The 18,769-nt window shown below is 48.1% G+C and overlaps 1 long non-coding RNA gene across 1 annotated transcript; it reads left to right on the top strand.

Moving 5' to 3' along the window:
- The first annotated feature begins 1,876 nt into the window (after positions 1-1,876).
- On the top strand, positions 1,877-17,561 carry LOC140425721 (uncharacterized). Its single transcript, XR_011947950.1, has 3 exons — positions 1,877-2,067; positions 10,307-10,489; positions 17,083-17,561. It is a non-coding gene; the product is annotated as an uncharacterized lncRNA (long non-coding RNA).
- The last annotated feature ends 1,208 nt before the right edge of the window (positions 17,562-18,769 follow it).

Here is an 18,769-nt window from a genome sequence, read left to right on the forward strand (position 1 = left end):
AGGGTGAGAACCCCACCCTGTACGAGCTAGACCAAGCTCATCGGCCATTAAGGCCGAAGCCCAAAGTGAACGAGCCGCCAAGGGCAGTAATTATCTGCTTCCATAAGTTTTGCATGAAGGAGAAAGTATTAAGCAGGGCGAAGCAGAAGCGTGAGGTGCTGTGGGATGGTACTGCGGTTCGGATCTACCAGGACTGGACGGTGGAGTTGGCAAAAAGACGAGCGGTGTTTGGGCGAGTGAAGGCGGCTTTGTACAAGAAGGGGGTGCGATTTGGTGTGGTGTACCCGGCGAAGTTGAGAGTAGCATATAAAGCCAAAGACTTTTATTTTGAGACAGCGGAGGCGGCTAAGGCGTTCGTGAGGGCAGAAGGCTTGGGACAGACGTGAAGAGCGGAACTGGAAGAAAGACTGTGGACGGTGTTTGAGCGGCTGGAAAATGTACAAATGTACAAATGTTACAACTTTCTTTTCACTGATTTGTATTGAAATTTGAAACTTACTTCTCTTTGCATTGTTACAGAGTTCAAGTTAATGGCGTTCTGTGTTGCGACGGTTAAATGTTATGTTAGTGAATTGTAGGGGTTGGGCTTGTTTTGGTGTTTCTTTCTCTGGGACTGGGCGGAAGGGGGCGAGAGGTATTGGCGGGGGGAGCCACCCGCGCTAGCTAACTACAGTCAGTTAGTGAACGGGGGTGAGGTGAGAGGAGGACTGCGGACATTGGAGCCTGGATAGCAGGCTTCAATGGGCCTACGAGGCGAGCAAGAGTGGGTGGAGGGAGGGATGTTGGGGGATGTTTTTGAAGGGGGGGTTCTTGGGAGGGGGGGAAGGGGTTCGATGTTAACAATGGACAGGGGCGGGTCAGGCTTATGGGGCAGGGCCCGGTGGTATGGTGATGGTGGATAAGAAAGGTGGAAGGAGGTGTTTAGGGTAATTTCCAAGGTGGTGCATGTGAAAGTGGACCCGAGTCCCCAGGAGGCCATATTCGGGGTGTCGGACCAGCCAGGGTTGGAAACGGGAGCGGAGGCAGATATCATAGCCTTCGCGTCATTGATCGCCCGAAGGCGGATCCTGCTGGGATGGAGAGCAGCCTCTCCACCCTGAGCCCTGGCGTGGCGGGGGGACCTGTTGGAATACTTTACCCTTGAGAAGGTTAAGTTCGAATTGAGGGGAAGCTCGGAGGGGTTCTACAAGTCATGGGCATTATTCATTATGCACTTTCAAGAACTGGACAACATCGAACATCAGTTGGGGGGTTGGGGGGGGTGGTGGTGGGAGGGGGGCTGTGTAGATTAAGGGTGACTATGGGTAACCCCTGAATCCTTTTTGTCATTTGACATTTTTGTCATTTGCTGAAGAGATAAAAAAAAGAGGAGAGACTGGTCCTGGTCAGTGGAGCAGCTGCATGTGGAGGAGGAGTGGGGATCGCACCAAGAAACTGCCTGAAAGCCGGAACACGTAGAGGATAAGACAAAAAATAATAATTTTTGTGTTCAACTTTTTTTTCCTCTCCTGAAAATGTAAACAACTTTTTTTTTTAAACTTTCCCCCCAAAATTTCCTTTTTTCTTAAAAAAAATCGTTTTTAAAAGGAATTTCTTTTTTGCATCAAAACCCAGGAAAAAAAGAGAAAGACACATAACAGAAATATGCCTGCAAATAATAATAAATCGGGGGGACGGCGAGATGTAAGAAGGAGCAGCAGCGAAGGCGAATGAAAAAAGCAGGAGCTGTGGCCGTGCAGGCAGACGACCCCACGGGGCGAGGCAGAGGTTCAGGCGTACCAGGAAGCGGAAAAGTTGGCGAGCCGAGCAGCTGAGCAGGAACAGGATGCGGGAGGAATGGAGAAGCGTGCTGAAAACGGAAATAAACACCATAAAGGAGGAGATAAAAACGGAGATAAACGCCATGAGGGAGGCACTCAGGACGGAGCTCCACACAATGATGAAGGAGATGCTGGCGGAGACAACGGACAAAATGCAGCGAACCGTCGATGGCTTGGAAAGGAAGGTGGAGGCGCAGGAGAAAACGATTCAGGAGTTGGAGAGGGTCACCTCGGACCAGAGCGACAGGTTGGTAACTCAGGAAACTGAGTTGAAAAGGCTGATAACGATCCAGGGGAGCGATCCATGCGAAAGTGGAGGACCTGGAAAATAGGTCCAGACGGCAGAATGTTAAAATAGTGGGTCTGTCAGAGGGGATGGAGGGCAGAGACCCAACAGGCTACGTCACCCAAATGCTGGGCAAGCTATTGGGAAGGGAGAAATTTCCAAACCCTCAGAACCCGACCCAGGACCAAAGCCGGAAAGCAGCCCAGAGCGATTATCGTGAAGCTGCACTGGTTCCAAGACAGGGGTCGGGGTTCTCCCGTACCCGGCGGGGTGGGGGGTCCTGGCGGGACAGAGTGGCGTGAACCACTCCGGCGTCGGGCCGCACCTTCAGGGGCTAGGCCCGCCATGGAGTGGCTGGCGCCCCGCCGGCCGGCGAGATAGGGGCCTGGCGCCACACCAACCGGCGCCTAAGGGCCTCCGCCGGCTGGCGCGAGTCGGCGCATGCGCGGGAGCACCAGCACGTGTTGGCGTCATCCCCGCGCATGCGCACATGGAATCACTTCTGCACCAGTAATGGCGGATGACCACGGACTCCGGTGCGGAAGGAATAGAGTGCCCGCACGGCACAAGCCCGCCCGCGAATCGGTGGACCCCGACCGGGGGCCAGGCCTCTGTGGGGGCACCTCCCGGGGCCAGATCACCCCGTGACCCCCCAAGGACCCCGGAGCCCGCCCGTGCCACCAGATCCAGCCGGTAAGGGACCAACTCCAATTTACGCCGGCGGGACCGGCATAGCACGGGCAGGACTTCGGCCCATCGCGGGCCGGAGAATCCGGACAGCCCTGAGGCCCATTGAGTCGTGCTGGACCCCGCCATTCTCTGAGGTGGGCGGCGGGACTCACGCCACGCCAGTTTTTGGGGGGTGGGAGAATTGGGAGGACGGCGGGGGTGGGATTCACGCCGACCACCGGTGATTCTCCCACCCGGCGGGGGGTCGGAGAATCCCGCCCAGGGAAAAAATCCTAAAGTGGGCCCGGCAGATGAAAGCGAGCACGTGGGAAGGGAAGACCATAAGGGTGACCAGGACTTTGGGGCGGACCTGCCCAAAAGAAGGGCTGAATTCAATAGGGCAAATCAGCACTCTACAAAAGTAATGTGAAATTTGGAATGTTATTCCCAGCGAACTCTGGGTATCATTTGAGGGGAAGGAACTGTTTTTTAACAACCCAGCGGCAGCGGAGGAGTTCGTTAGAGCAAACAAACTGGGGGAGGGACAGCCACAACGGCCATCATGAAAGCGACGGGGATGGAAAAGAAAGGATGAATCAGAACAAAGAGCGGAGGGCAGACCGCAAACAGAGACAATAAGATCACAAACTGTCCACACGTGTTTGGTGTACTGCGCGAGATGTGCTGACTCGTTCCTGGGACCGACTGCTGGTAAGAAAGGGCTGGGTGGGACAGACATACCACTCATGCTCCGGGACGAGGGCTATGGGGGTAGCAATATTAATTAGCAAGAGGACGAGGTTTATGGAAACCAAGACAGTTATGGACCCAGGGGGACGGTACGTCATGGTCAGCGGTGTCCTGGAAGGGGCACCGATCGTACTGGTAAATGTGTACGCTCCCAACTGGGACGACACAGTATTCATAAAGAAGACCATGGCAGAAATCCCGGACCTTGACACCAACTGATCGTGGGGGGCGACTTCAACTATGTACAGGACCCACTGACCGACCGTCAAACCCCTGAGCAGGGAAAAAGACTGGCATGGCTAGAGAACTAGGAGCATTTATGGAGCAGATGGGGGCGGTGGACCCATGGAGGTTCCTGCACCCAGGAGAGAAGGAATTTTCATACTTCTCACAAGTACACAAGGTATACACCCATATCGACCTCTTTGCAGTGGGGAAATCGGTGCTTCCAGGGATCACGGGAACGGAGTACTCCGCGATTGTTATCTCTGACCACGCTCCACACTTTATGGATGTGAGGTTGGAGACAGGCCATGCCCAGAGCCCCACATGGAGGCTGGACACGGACCTCCTTGCCGATAAGGCCTTCTGTCAAAAAACATGGCGGGCCATAGGCGACTACGTGAGTAACAACCAAAACAGGGAGGTCTCACCCTCCATGTTTTGGGAGGCACTGAAGGCCGTGATTAGAGGAGAGATCATAGCCTACAAGGCAAGCAGAGATAGGGAAGAGAGGGTGGCCAGGCAACAACTGGTGGACTCCATCCTGGAAGTCAACAGAAAATACTCCGAGGCCCCGACCGTAGAGCTGCTGGCTGCGAGAAAGAAGTTGCAAATGGACTTTAACCTGCTACCTACGAGGAAAACAGTGTGCCAACTCCACCAGACACGGGGGACCTTCTAGGAACACGGAGACAAGGCTGGCCGCCTATTGGCTCACCAGCTGAGAAAGCAAGCAGCCACAAGGGAAATAGCGCAGGTAAAGGATAGCAGAGGCAGACTGGTAACAGAACCAAAGGAGGTCAATCGGGCATTTGAGACCTTCTACTGGGGCCTGTATGCCTCTGAGCCCCCCCAACGGGGGCGCAGGGATGAAACAGTTCCTGGACGGACTGGAACTACTAGTTGTGGGGGAAGACAGACTGGGGGAGCTGGAAACACTGATAAATCTGCGAGAAATCATGGAGATCATCAGCTCCATGCTGGCGGGGAAGGTACTGGGATCCAATGGGTTCCCGGCGGACTTCTACAAAACATTTGCACCAGTCCTGGCCCCACACTTAAGGGACATGTTCGGGGACTCACTGGCAAGGGGCACCCTGACGCTCACGCTAGCGCAGGCCACAATTTCACTGATACCCGAAAAAGATAAAGACCTGACGGGATGTGGATCATACAGACCCATTTCATTGCTGAACGTGGATGCAAAAATACTCACAAAGGTCCTGGCCAAAAGGCTGGAGGGCTGTGTACCAGAGGTGATCGCAGAGGACCAAATGGGCTTTGTCAAGGGTAGGCAGCTCACAGCGAACATCAGGCGGCTGCTGAACGTAATAATGACCCCCTCCGGGGAGAGAACACCAGAGGTGATCGTCTCCCTGGACGCAGAAAAGGCCTTCGACATAGTCGAATGGAAATCCCTCCTTGAGGTACTGGAGTGGTTTGGGCTAGGAGCGGGGTTCACCGCCTGGGTGAGGCTGTTGTACAACGCTCCCAAAGCGAGCGTCCAAACTAACACCACCAGCTCTGAATACTTCCAGCAGCAGAGAGGAACAAGACAGGGCTGCCCCCTGTCCCCACTCTTGTTCGCGCGAGCCATCGATCCCCTGGCGATAGCCCTGCGGGATGTGAAAAGCTGGAAGGGAATCCGGAGAGGAGACAGAGAGCACAGAGTCTCACTCTATGCAGGTGACCTGCTCCTCTATGTCTCAAAGCCACAGGAGGGACTGAAGGCAATACTGCACATACTGAAAGAGTTTGGAACCTTCTCGGGCTACAAACTTAACCTGGGCAAAAGCGAGGCATTCCCAGTGAACCCAAATGGAGGAGGGAGAGAGCTGGAGGGGCTCCCGTTCAAAACAGCCCAGCCCAGATTCCGCTACCTGGGGATCCAGATAGCCAGAGACTGGACACAGATCCACAAGTGGAACCTGACCAGCCTGGTGGAGGACGTAAGAAGAGACCTTCAAAGGTGGGGCTCACTCCCACTCTCCCTGGCGGGGAGAGTGCAGACGATCAAGATGAACGTACTGCCAAGGTTCCTCTTCCTGTATAGATCCATTCCGATCTTCATCCCCAAGGCCTTTTTCCAAAACGTAGACAATCTAGTCATGGCGTTTGTGTGGGGGGGACAAGAACCCGAGAATTCCCAAACCGACACTGCAAAGAAAGAAAATCAAAGGGGGCTTGGCCTTACCAAACCTACAACACTACCACTGGGCAGCAATGGCAGAAAGAGTGAGGGGATGGGTACAAGAACCCAACACAGATTGGGTACAAATGAAGGAGGCATCCTGCAAATGAACGACCCTCCGGGCCCTGGCCACAGCAGCACTTCCATCCCCCTCAACAAGATACACAACATGCCCAGTGGTAGTAGCGGCCACACTGAGAACATGGACCCAGCTCAGACAACACTTCGGGATAACCAAAATGTCCCCCATGGCTCCCATATGCAGCAATCACAGATTCCCCCCAACCATGCTGGATACCACCTTCAAAAGATGGAGGTGGGACGGGGGCACACTGACGGTCGGGGACTTCTACGTAGGGCACAGACTGGCGACACTAGACGAACTGACGAGGAAGTGGAGGCTAGCAAAAGAACAGGAAATGTGACACCTCCAAATAAAACACTTCCTCCGCAAAGAGACAGTGGGGTACCCTGGGGCCCCAGAAACCACACCACTAGAGGATCTGATAGGCACAAGCAACGAGAAGGTGGTGCTCTGTGGGAAAATATACGGACAGCTACTGGACAGAGCCCGGACTTCACTGGACGAGACCAGACAAAAATGGGAGAACGAACTGGGGACAGAGGTAGGATGGGGACTCTGGGGCGAAGCACTGAGCAGGGTGAGCTTCACCTCCTCCTGTGCAAGGCTAAGCCTAATGCAGCTCAAAGTGGTGCACAGAGCACCTGGCCAGAACCCTGGAGGACAAATGTGAGCGGTGCCAGAGGGGCCCGGCCAACCACACCGATATGTTTTGGGCTTGCCCCAAGCTTGCTGGGTTCTGGACAGCCTTCTCCAAGGCAATGTCCAAGGTTGTGGGGGTGAGGGTGAAGCCAAGACCAATAGTGGCAATCTTCGGGGTATCGGAGCAGCCAGAGTTACAAATGGGGAAGGGGGCCAATGTGCTTGCTTTCGCTTCCCTAATCGCACGCCGGAGAATCCTGCTCGGCTGGCCATCGGCAGCACCACCCACAGCTGCAGACTGGCTCGCTGACCTTTCAGAATTTCTCCACCTGGAGAAGATTAAATACGCCATCCAAGGGTCAGAGGAAGGTTTCCTGGATACTTGGGGGCAGTTTGTCGGGCTGTTCCAAAACCTGTTTGAGGCCAGCAACGAGGAGTAACTGTGGTAATACCAGGTATTGCGGTACCTGAGAGATGGATGACCATTGGCTAGACCCAGGAGTCTACCATTGGCTGATGTGCATAGCTCCGCCCTGAGAGGCGGACTATAAGAACCGATGCCATCCCAGCAGCCTTCACTTTTGTATCGAAGCTGCTGGGGAACAATTCTAGCAGATTAAAGCCTATTAGTTATGACTCACCTTGTCTCGAGAGTAATTGATTGCGCATCAGTAACCTAACAAGAATTTTTAAAAACCACCAGGATAGATGAGGTACCAAAAACTATCGACCGATCCAGAGGGCAACAAAATGCACATAGGGTCAGTTAAACGTAGGACAAATTAATCGCTCTGTATAATAAAGGCAATTAGGGCGGGCGAAAAAATGCGATGTGTATATATACAACTGCTTATAAATATGGGAACTGCCAATAAAAAGATTTAGAAAAAAAAAAATGTTGTAGATATCTATCAGGTCGCCCCTCAATCTCTGTCGTTTCACTGAGAACAAGCCGAGTTTATTCAACCTCTCCTCATAGCTAACCTGTTCCTAGGTTTTTATTTTGGAGAGGAGAGACCCGGGGCCGGGTGAATCTTAGGAACCAGGGGCAAAATTCTCCCCCAACGGCGCGATGTCCGCCGACTGGCGCCAAAAATGGCGCCAATCAGACGGGCATCGCGCCGGCCAAAAGGTGCAGAATGCTCCGCATCTTTGGGGGCCGAGCCCCAACATTGAGGGGCTAGGCCGACGCCGGAGGAATTTTCGCCCCGCCAGCTGGCGGAAATGGCGTTTGTTGCCCCGCCAGCTGGCGGAAATGGCGTTTGGTGCCCCGCCAGCTGGCGCGGAAATGCGGCGCATGCGCGGGAGCGTCAGCGGCCGCCGACAGTTTCCCGCGCGTGCGCAGTGGGGAGAGTCTCTTCCGCCTCCGCCATGGTGGAGGCCGTTGCGGAGGCGGAAGGGAAAGAGTGCCCCCAGGACCCCGGAGCCCGCCCACGCCGCCTGGTCCCGCCGGTAAATACCAGCTTTGATTTACGCCGGCGGGACAGGCAATTTCTGGGCGGGACTTCGACCCATCCGGGCCGGAGAATTGAACGGGGCGTCCCGCCAACCGGCGCGGCCCGATTCCCGCCCCCGCCCAATCTCCGGTACCGGAGACTTCGGCGGGGGTGGGGGCGGGATTCACGGCGGCCAACGGTCATTCTCCGACCCGGCGGAGGGTCGGAGAATGACGCCCCAGTTTTGGAGGAAGTCAGTTCAATAGGCTACCCGGCAACCTCTGGGTTGGCCAGGGACAGTGTTCTTTCTGATAAGTCAGTGATTGGTTCCTGCATGATGCTCTCTGAGAGAGCTTGGCAGAAGTATTTAGACCTTTGAAGTGAAAGGGACAGTCTCTCGCTGCTGAAGTAAATAACTGCTTCATTGTTCTAAAACCTGTGAGAGCCTGGTTCGGCCGGCCGCAGCCATTGGGCACTTCTTCCCGCGATCAGGAACACTACGACCAATGGCCCCGCAACCTTCCCGGCACCCGCCCACAAACCACCCACGGGTCGTGACCCTGACTTTGAAAATGACTGCTTGAGACCCTCAGAGGCAGAGGAGCTGTGTTTTCTCCCCTTCTCTGCTGCCTGTTGCTTGCTGTCTTTGTGCATCTGCAGTGAAGATCATTACAAGCTGAAGGAAAAGGAAGTACCCAACTGAAGGCCTAATCTTCAGGAAGACAGTAACTAGAAGTCTTCCCAGTGCATCAAAGATCCTTTATCCTTTTATTTTTCTTAATATTCTCTTCCCGTCCCAACCACCTTTTTCTCTCTGTTGTTTAACTGTGCGTGAAGAGAGTGGGTGTAGTTAGAAAGAAAGGGGGATGGAGTTAGAAAGGGATATTAGATAGTCATTTTTATTTTGCCTATTTAATTATAATATTGTACATAATGAAAGATTATTTGTGTTAAGGTTACAAACCTGGTAATTGACTACAATTTATTGGGTTGAGCCAAGGTCCCCAGGTATTTTAAAATAACATCTAATTTAACTTTTGTTGCAATTCAGGGTCAAGTGGGGCTGGAATTGGCCTTGCACTAGCCCAGGGTGTTGTGACAACATGTTTTTTTTTAAATTTGGATTACCCAATTCATTTTTTCCAATTAAGGGGCAATTTAGCATGGCCAATCCACATCTTTTTGGTTGTGGGGGAACAACATGTTTATTAAGTTCTCAGGTAAATCATACTTACTTTCTTACATATTCAATATGGTGGAGTTTTGAATGTTTCTTACCTTTCTACTTCCATGTTTGTGTTCACATTATCCATTTTAAGGCCGAAAGTGTTTTTTAAAAACAGCTTTCCCTGGTTTGAAACCAGCTTTAAAGATTGGTTTTCAGTCAATATAGAGTTTATCAACAGAAACCAACGATATTCTGGATTGCCTTCCATTCCCTTAATAATCTTATATAGCACTATAAGATATTATGCATGAAGTGAAAGACCAAATAAATTATTTTGGGGGATTTTGGTTGAGAACACAGTTTTCACTGAAAAACTTCCTGCTTTATAAAAATACAATGGGACATTCTGCTTTCTTCTAACTGAAAAATGGGACTTGCATTAATGTCCCATCCAAAAGATGGCATATTTCTCATAGAGCACTCTCTTGGTACTGAAGTGAAATCTCAGATTATAATAAACTCAGCCTTTCAGGAAGTAAGCCCTTGCATTTGAATGGATCATACCCCACCCGGTTACAATTCCTCCTCATATTAACAATCCTATAAACTGTGTTTTGATATTTTAGAGTGGTTTTACAGGTCGGCGCAACATCAAGGGCCGAAGGGCCTGTACTGCGCTGTAATGTTATTTGTTCTATGTTCTATCCTGAATTTGTTGTCAATTGGTACAATAGGAAAGAAAACTACTTATATAGTTATTTATAAAGTAACTTTGAAATTAATGTAAAGAAAAAGGAGCCATTAATTTAATTCCATTCTAACACCATGCTGTCCATCAACCTATTGCCTGCATTTAAAATATGTTGTAAAAATCTCATGCTTTCAAATTGCAGTTGAGATGTTGGTAACCCAAACAACCAGCCAAATTATGTGATGTATAAAATCAGGTTTGCAAATCTGCACTTAATATGAGATATGGAACTGCCATTTAATTTACCTTCAGGACAAAGTAAATTTTTTTAAAATATATTATTTCACAGGAAATGGCCATCGCTGGTTTGGCCAGCAATTTGTTGCCCATCCGTTAAGAAGATTGTGGTGAGCAGCCTTCTTGAATCGCTGCAGTCCATGTGGTGTAGGTACACCCACTGTGCTGTTTGAGAGGGAGTACCAGGATTTTGACCCAGCGACAAGGAACAGTAATATATTTCCAAGTCAAGATGGTGGGGAACATGGAGGGAAACCTCCAGGTGGTGTTGTATCTCATGTATCCGTTGCTCTTGTCCTTCTAGATGGTAGTGGTTGTGGGTTTGGAAGGTTCTGCCTAAGGAGCCTTGGTGAGTTCCTGCAGTGCATCTTGTAAATGGTACACACTGCTGCTACTGTGCATCTGTGGCGGAGGGAGCGATTGTTTGTGGAAGGGGTGCCAATCAGGCAGGCTGCTTTTACCTGAATGTGTTGAGTTTCTTGAGTGGTGTTGGAGTTTCATTCATCCAGGCAAGTTGAGAGTATCCCATCACACTCCTGACTTGTGTCTTGTCGGTGATGGTTACTCACCACAAGACTCCTAGCCTGACCTGCTCTTGTAGCCACAGTATTTACATGATTAGTGCAGTTCAATTTCTGGTCAATGGTAACCGCCAGGTTATTGATAGTGGAGGATTCAGTGATGGTAATGCCATTGAATATCAAGGGGTGATGGTTTAATCTCTATTATTAGAGATGGTCATTGCCTGGCACTTGTGTGGTGCGAATGTAACTTGCCACTTGTCAGCCCAAGCCTGGATTTGTCCAGGTCTTGTTGCATTTGCATGTGGACTGCTTCAGCATCTGAGGAGTCGGGAATGGTACTGAACATTGTGCTGTCATCAGCGAACATCCCCACTTCTGACCTTCTGATGGAAGGATGGTCATTGATGAAGCAGCTGAAGATGGTTAGGCCTAGCACACTACCCTGAGGAACTCCTGCAGTGATATCCTGGGTCTGAGATGACTGACCGTCAACAACCACAACATCTTCCTTTGTCCTACGTATGACTCCAACCAGCGGAGAGCTTTTCCCCTGATTCACATTGACTCCAGTTTTGCAAGAGCTCCTTGATGCCATACTTAATGAAGTGCTGCCTGCTGCCTTCATATCAAGAGCAGTCACTCTCACCTCACTTCTGGAGTTCAGCTCTTTTGTTCATGTTTACACTCAGGCTTTAATGAGGTCAGGATCTGAGTGAACCTGGCGGAACCCAAACTGTGTGTCAGTGAGCAGGTTATTGCTGAGTAAATGCTGCTTGATAACACTGTTGATGACCTCTCTCATCACTTAACTGATGACTGAGAGTAGACTGGATTGGATTTGTCCTGTTTTTTTCTGTATGGAACATACCTGGGAAATTTTCCACATTGCCGGGTAAATGCCAATCTTGTAGTTGTACTGAAACAGCTTGGCTAGGGGTGTGGCAGGTTCTGGAGCACCAGTCTTCAGTACTACTGCTGGAATATTGTCAGGGCCTGTAACCATTGCAGTATCCAGTGCCTTAAACTGTTTCTTGATTTCACATGGTGGTGTACCCATAAATCTGCTGCCCTTCCATGTTGTGGAGGTTTTAGTTTTGGAAGGTGCTGTTGAAGGAGACTTGGTAAGCTGCTGCAGTGTATTTATTATATATTGTTCAGAACTCTAAAGAAGAGTCATACCCACTTGAAACATTAACTCTTTTTCTCTATCCATAAATGCTGCCAGACATGTTGGCTTTTTCCAGCATTTTCTGTTTTTATTTCAGTATACCAGCATCCACAGTATTTTGCTTTGATTTTAGATTTTCTCATGTTGAAGGTGGCACTTTTGTGAGCCAAATGTTACTTGCCACTCATCAACCCAAGCCTCAATGTTGACCAGGTCCTGATGCATATGGACACGGACTGCTTCAGTATTTGAGAAGTTGTGAATGGTACTGAGCACTATGCAATCAACAGCAAACATCCCCATTTTAGACGTGAGGTACCATTTGATGCCACTGATCTGGAACTTACTTGAATTGTATATCTTGGGGCATTTAATCACTAATGTTGAATAATTTTGTGTTGTAAAGAAAGGCTTACATTTAGATTGTGTCTTTCACAACTTCAGTACACTGCAAAGTGTCTTTCCGCCAATGAAATAATTTTGAAGTATAATTGTTGTTTTCATGTAGAGAACATGGCAGTTCAACAGGTCCCACAAACAGCAATGTGATAATGATCAGATAATTTATTTTTTGTGCATTTGGTTGAAGAATAAATATTAGCTAGGATTCTGTGATAGTAAGAGGCTCTTTTACATTCACTTGAGAGACCACATGGGGCTTTGGATTGATGTCTTAATTGTAAGGCAGTGGGCGGAATTTTATGGACCATCGGCGAACAGAAATGTGGGCGGGTATACCAATAGATTAGGGTCATGCCCACCACCTGTCCCTGCCCCAACTATGATTTTAGGAGCAGGAGGGCATGTGTTGGGTGAATCACTTGCCTTTGGTCCAATTGATGAGGCCCTTGAGTGGGCAAATAATGCTGCAATTAAGGACCAAGTCTCACAACTGTTCTGATTTAACAGTAAGAAGTCTTACAACACCAGGTTAAAGTCCAACAGGTGTGTTTCGAATCACTAGCTTGCGGAGCACAGCTCCTTCCTCAGGTGGATGAAGAGGTGGGTTCCAGAAACATATATATAGACTAAGTCAGTGATGCAAGACGATACTTTGCCGATACTTTGCCAAGACGATTCAAAGTATCGTCTTGCATCATTGACTTTGTCTATATATATGTTTCTGGAAGTGGCTGCCTGTTGTCAGGCTTCCAGTGCCAATGGGAGGTCCCTTCTTACAATTCTGTCTCCCCATTTCCATCCCCATTTCCACTCTTCTCCACCGAGCCCTGTCCAACATGCCCCCCTTGCCAAAGCCTGCCAGCCTGGCTTCAGCTAGACTATGGACGTAGCTAAATTTCCAGCTTCATCACAGAACGCCATTTCCCTGGTCACCTGCAGCACCAGCAATGGCCACTGCTCCAGATAGCACTGCCGGAGAGCTGCCAGCCTCCTATTGGCTGGCAGTTCGATGAGCCGTGATTTTCTCCTGGAGTCAGACAGAAATCCCACCTTATACTGATTAAAGGCCTGTCATCCGAAAAATTGTCAAATTGGCTGTATGGAGTTGGGCCCATACATGAAATTTACACTGGGGTGTAGGGAGCTTTCCCTCAGTGTATGATCCAGCCCAGCATCTCCAACAGGGCAGCACTCCCTCAGTACTGCTCTCAAGTGTCAGCCCAGTTTTATGTCCTTCAAATTCTGGAGTAGAACTTGAACCGATACCATTTGACTCTGAGACATGGCATCAAAGCTTCATTTTCTCAGGACTGAAGTCACCGAATGGAACTAATTTCTTTTGTATGCTTTTAATCCCAATGCATTACAGAAGACTGATATTTTTAGTTGAGTTGTTAATACTGAGTAGACCGAAGATTCATTTTTATATTCTGGTAAGACACTTAGTATGAACAAAACCTGCCTGAACTTGCACTATTTTGACTGCTATCAGCTAAATAAATACTGCCTTTTTTCTCTGGTGAATTTTTCTATACAGCAGTGCAGGCTTCCAACTCTTTAGCCTGTTCTCTCACTTTTTTTTCTGCCGTGTCTGATAGCCAGCAGACATACCACTCCAGGGGGAAACTACTCCTCCAACATTCACCTACGCCTTTTCATCAAAGTTCCACCCAGTATCTGGTAAAAAGAGCTCCTTTCTGTGCATTCAAGCAGGAGCTGCCCCGTGTGTGACCACTCACTCCATGGCCAACACCGGAAGTCGGTGAGTTTCTCTATAGTTAAAATTGCTATTTGAAGTCAAAGGCCCCTATTATTGTGCCATGTTGGACTGTGCATTGCCTTTTTTTTCTTTTGCATTGCAACTCTGCCGTGTTTCTGTGGAAATAATTTTGGATTCCAGAACAGACCGCAAAATTTGGATGCTTAATTCATGATAATCTAAAATTACACACAGATATTGTATTTTTGGGGTCCTGCTGGGGACAGAGCGGCAGTGGGCATGGAACAAAAATACCAGAGCTGGTCAATGTGCCGGTTTCCTGGGGCCAGTGATTTTTATCAGGATCGGGTGTCAATGTCTTATATGTCAATATCACATTGTTAAGGTACAATGGCAATCACTTTATTCAATGGCAATTACATTGTTCAGTCAAATGCATTGATAAACAGCTGATGGGTATTGCTCCATCTATAGATGGGGACCGGATGGTGGCATATTAGCAATGTCTCTTGATTAGTAACCTGAAAGCCTTGGATAATACTCTGAGGACTTGTGTTCAAATCCCAGTGGACTACTGGTTGAATTGAAATTCAATTAGTAAAGCTAGCCCCAGTAGTGGAGACTATGAAAACTCGCATTGCTTTTTCAGTGTCAGCTGTGGCTCAGGTGGTATCACGAATGCCTCAGTCACAAGCTTCCAGGTTCAAGTCTCATTCCAGAGCTTGAGAACACAAATCAAAGCTCACACTCCAGTGTAATATTGAGTGAGGGGCAGCACTATCCCAGGTGCTTTTTTTTCAGATGAGTTATTAAACTGAGGCTGCTTGGGAGGGTGATAAAAATTCTAAGGTGCTACGAAAAAAGAAACATAAATGAGGACCTTCCTTTGAAATTCTGTTTCTTTTCTGCAGTATCCCTTTCACTTTGTCCTTCAGTTTGTTTAATTTAGTTTAATTGGTTCACCGTTTTGTTCAAAAAGAGTATAAAGGGGGACAGCTGCGAATGCACATTCTTCACTTTCTTGCCCTCGCTGCTATCCGGACATGCCCTGGCATGCCTTGTTCTCTTACGTCAGCACAGGTCCTGGGTGGAGGACTCTCTATGCAGGAGTCCCCCACCCCTTTCCATTGGGGACTTGGGTGGAGGGTGTTGCACGCAACAGTCCTAAACAACTGTAGGATGTGGCAGTTCATGGACTCCCAAGATGCCTGGGTCTTTTGCAGCCTTGTGGAGTCCAAGGATCATGCATTTATTAGTTGTCTTAGGCTGCGCCACTTTTAGGTTTTTGCCACGTGCTCCTGATCTTCAGGCACCTAGTGCGGAGGTCAGCAGGGAGTGAGGAGGACCTCCTTGTGAACCAGCTTTTGGGTCTGACTAAGCTGCTCATCACAGGTCCAAGAAGCGGACAATTGAGGGGGCCATCTGCCCTGACTGTCTGCCTCTCTCCAGCGTGTTAGTTTGCGGCCAGGTGTCCTTGGAGAGGCAGCACATGGTGCCTGCTAGTACAGTTGAGGTCTTTCCTGCCAGTGGGCACCACAGGGGCTGAGGTGTTTTATTAGCCCCCTAAATCATATTCTGTTTTGATGTTGCCAGTTTCCTTTGAGATTTGGTTTGTTGCAGTTCCCCTTTAAAGGGCTGCCCGTTTAATTTATCCTTCAATTTGTTAATTTGTTTTCCTCACAATAGTATAAATGGGGAGTGCTGGAATACTGAGGGGAGGAGGAACTAGGAGAGTCTCTGAGTTTGCTTTGTTGTTTTGGAAATAAAGCTGTTTACGGTACTCATCCTTCCTCAACATGTAGTTATTGAAATGAACTCAAGGGAGAGAGTATCTCTGGGAACCTGATATATCTGGTCATAATGCCAATTCAAGCAGTAAGGAACGAATTTCAGAGCTCACGAAGGGCCATGTTCATATTTTGGCCATGATCATAATGAATGGCGGGGCAGGCTTGAAGGACCAAATGGCTTCCTCCTGCTCCTATTTTCCATGCTTCTAAGTTAATTGGAGGAAGGGAAATGGGGAAAAGGGATTGAGAGGCCAAAGGGATGGTTAAGGGGAAAGTTTGACCTTGGGTATCTCTCTCTCTCGTATCCCTCTATTCTCATCCTATTCATGTATTTGTCAAGGTGCCTCTTAAATGTCACAGGGACGATGGTGATGTTTAAGGGGCATTTTGACAAATACATGAATAGGATGAGAATAGAGGGATACAGACCCCGGAAGTGTAGAAGATTTTAGTTTAAACGGGCAGCATGGTCGGTGCAGGCTTGGAGGGTCGAAGGACCTCTTTCTGTGCTGTACTTTTCTTTGTTTGTTCTTTGTTCTTTGGGTGCATGGGAGGTAGTGTTGAGGGGATTGTGGAATGACACCAATGGGCACAAGGGATCTGGGAAGAAGGTATCCTCCCCACTTATTCAATATTACCCCGCATAGTTAAAGCTGCCAGGCATCCCTCATGGTATGGACCTTTCCCTGCTGCAAGTAAAATATTGACAACCGTGTGTTGAGGCCCTTGGGTGGCCATGAAATGACCACTTAAAGGGCTCAATAGGCCCAAGGATGTGCCTATTGGCTGTCCGATGCCACCACCATCTCCCATAAAATTTGAGACATCTTGGATGCAGGAGTGTAGGCAGTGGGCAGGCCATGCACTTGATTTTATGATTCCCTCGTCTTCAGACCCATCGGTGGGGAAACGTACAATCTAGGATTCTCGTACTATGATTCTCGTTCTTTTTCAGTTTTCTGACCTTGAGGTAACCTTACCTTTCCTGAGGAAAGTTGCAAGTGGTTGCCCATCAAGACGAAACCCTTTAGCCTCTAACTGTCCTCAGGTTGTTCCATTTAGATCACATCCCCACAAGCAGAACCTCACACATGGCCTAAAAGGTAATTTGACATCATAATAATGAATTTATATTGCAAATAAAAATGATTTATCCCTGAAATTTTTCTGGACAGCCAGCTTCCCTTTCTACTCTACTTTACTTTTCTCTTCCTTTTAATGTAGATACAAGGGAATTCCAAATGGAAATATCATCGCATCCTGGTCAAAGGTACATAAAAGCCGCCACACCACCAGCAGCAACAATGAAAGCCCAAAGGCACAAAATAAATCTTCATCTGCAAAGTTTGACCAAGTACACTATCATCATAAGGCGGCCTTGAACGGTACTTTTGACCGTACTTTTATCAAAGTCATAAATGTCATCCCATGTGACTGTTGCAAGGTAAACTATCCCCCTCCTTCTTGACCATTTCCACAGCTTTCGACACAGTTGCTCAGACCATCCTCATCAAATGTCTCACCAATGAAATGTATATGATGGGAAAAATCGTGTTCAGATTATAAGGGGAGGGGTCTTACTGTTACATCTCTGCTTTTGCTATTTTATTCTTAAATATTGAACATGGTGGACACATTCTCAAATTTAAGATACTCAGTGGAGCGATTAGAGTGATTAGCACCATTGCAATTAAGGGAATACCTAAAGTTGCACATCTTGTATAAACAATGAATCAATAATTAACAAATAAATAGTTTGGAACTGCTGTAGACAGATCAGCAATCCATTCCTTCACAATTTAGAATGCTAACCCTTAGATTTAATGGTGTGAAAAATCTGTGTTATTCATTTTTGCATCACTGGTACCTAAAGCAAAGATATTATTCCATTTAGAAGTGTAACAGGATCACTGGCAAACATTCACATTTGTAGTTTGTATCAGAACATTTTGCATTACAAAAAAAAATCAGACACTAATCTTTAAAATTAGATCAATTAGAAAGTAATTGATTAAACTGACACTGTGCATCTTTGTCCTTTGCTGAGTCACATGTGACACGGGTTTACTTGTACACTGGACTTTTTGAAGAAGTCACATGCCACTGAAAGTATTAGCCAAAGACACTATTTATTTTTGCTGCATCTAACATTTAGGCTTTTTCAAAACCAATAACACTTTCAGTCTGTTTTTTCAAGCAAATCATAGAATCCCTACAGTACAGAAGGAGGTTATTCAGCCCATCGAGCCTGCACCGGCCCTTGGAAAGAGCATCCAACTTACGCCCATGCTACCACCCTATCCCAGTAACCCCACCTAACATTTTTTGGGCACCAAGGACAATTTAGCGTGGCCAATCCACCGAACCAGCACATTTGTGGGACTGTGGGAGGAAACCAGAGCAGGGGAGAAAAGTGCAAACTCCATACAGTCACCCGAGGCCGGTATTGAACGCGGCTCCCTGGAACTGTGAGGCAGCACTGCTTTTTTCTTTGACAGGACAGCAATGTGAATATAGTCCAAGCTTACACCCTGACTGCAGTTCTCAGCATTTTATATTATAAGCATTTTGCTTATCATTTTGCTCTGTTTTTTATTCATGAACCTAGCCCTTGTTTGTGGTGTGGTGATCCTCAGGTTAAAATCACCACCAGTCAGCTCTCCCTATCAATGGGAAAAGCAGCCAATGGTGATCTGGGACTATGGTGACTTTACCTTACCTTACCTGTTTTTTTATTCTCATTCCAATAGCTTTTTTGTCCCTTGTGAAAGATGCACCTAACATCTGGTTACAATTTCATAGTTACTAGTTGCCTTAACTGAGCAGCCATTCTGGCATGGAACCCAGAACAGTGAGGATTGACATGCTCTTTGACTATGAGGCATCATACACAAGCTCATCTTTCCTCATT

The sequence above is a fragment of the Scyliorhinus torazame genome, chromosome 6, assembly GCF_047496885.1.
Source record: "Scyliorhinus torazame isolate Kashiwa2021f chromosome 6, sScyTor2.1, whole genome shotgun sequence".
In the NCBI taxonomy this organism is placed as follows: Eukaryota; Metazoa; Chordata; class Chondrichthyes; order Carcharhiniformes; family Scyliorhinidae; genus Scyliorhinus; species Scyliorhinus torazame.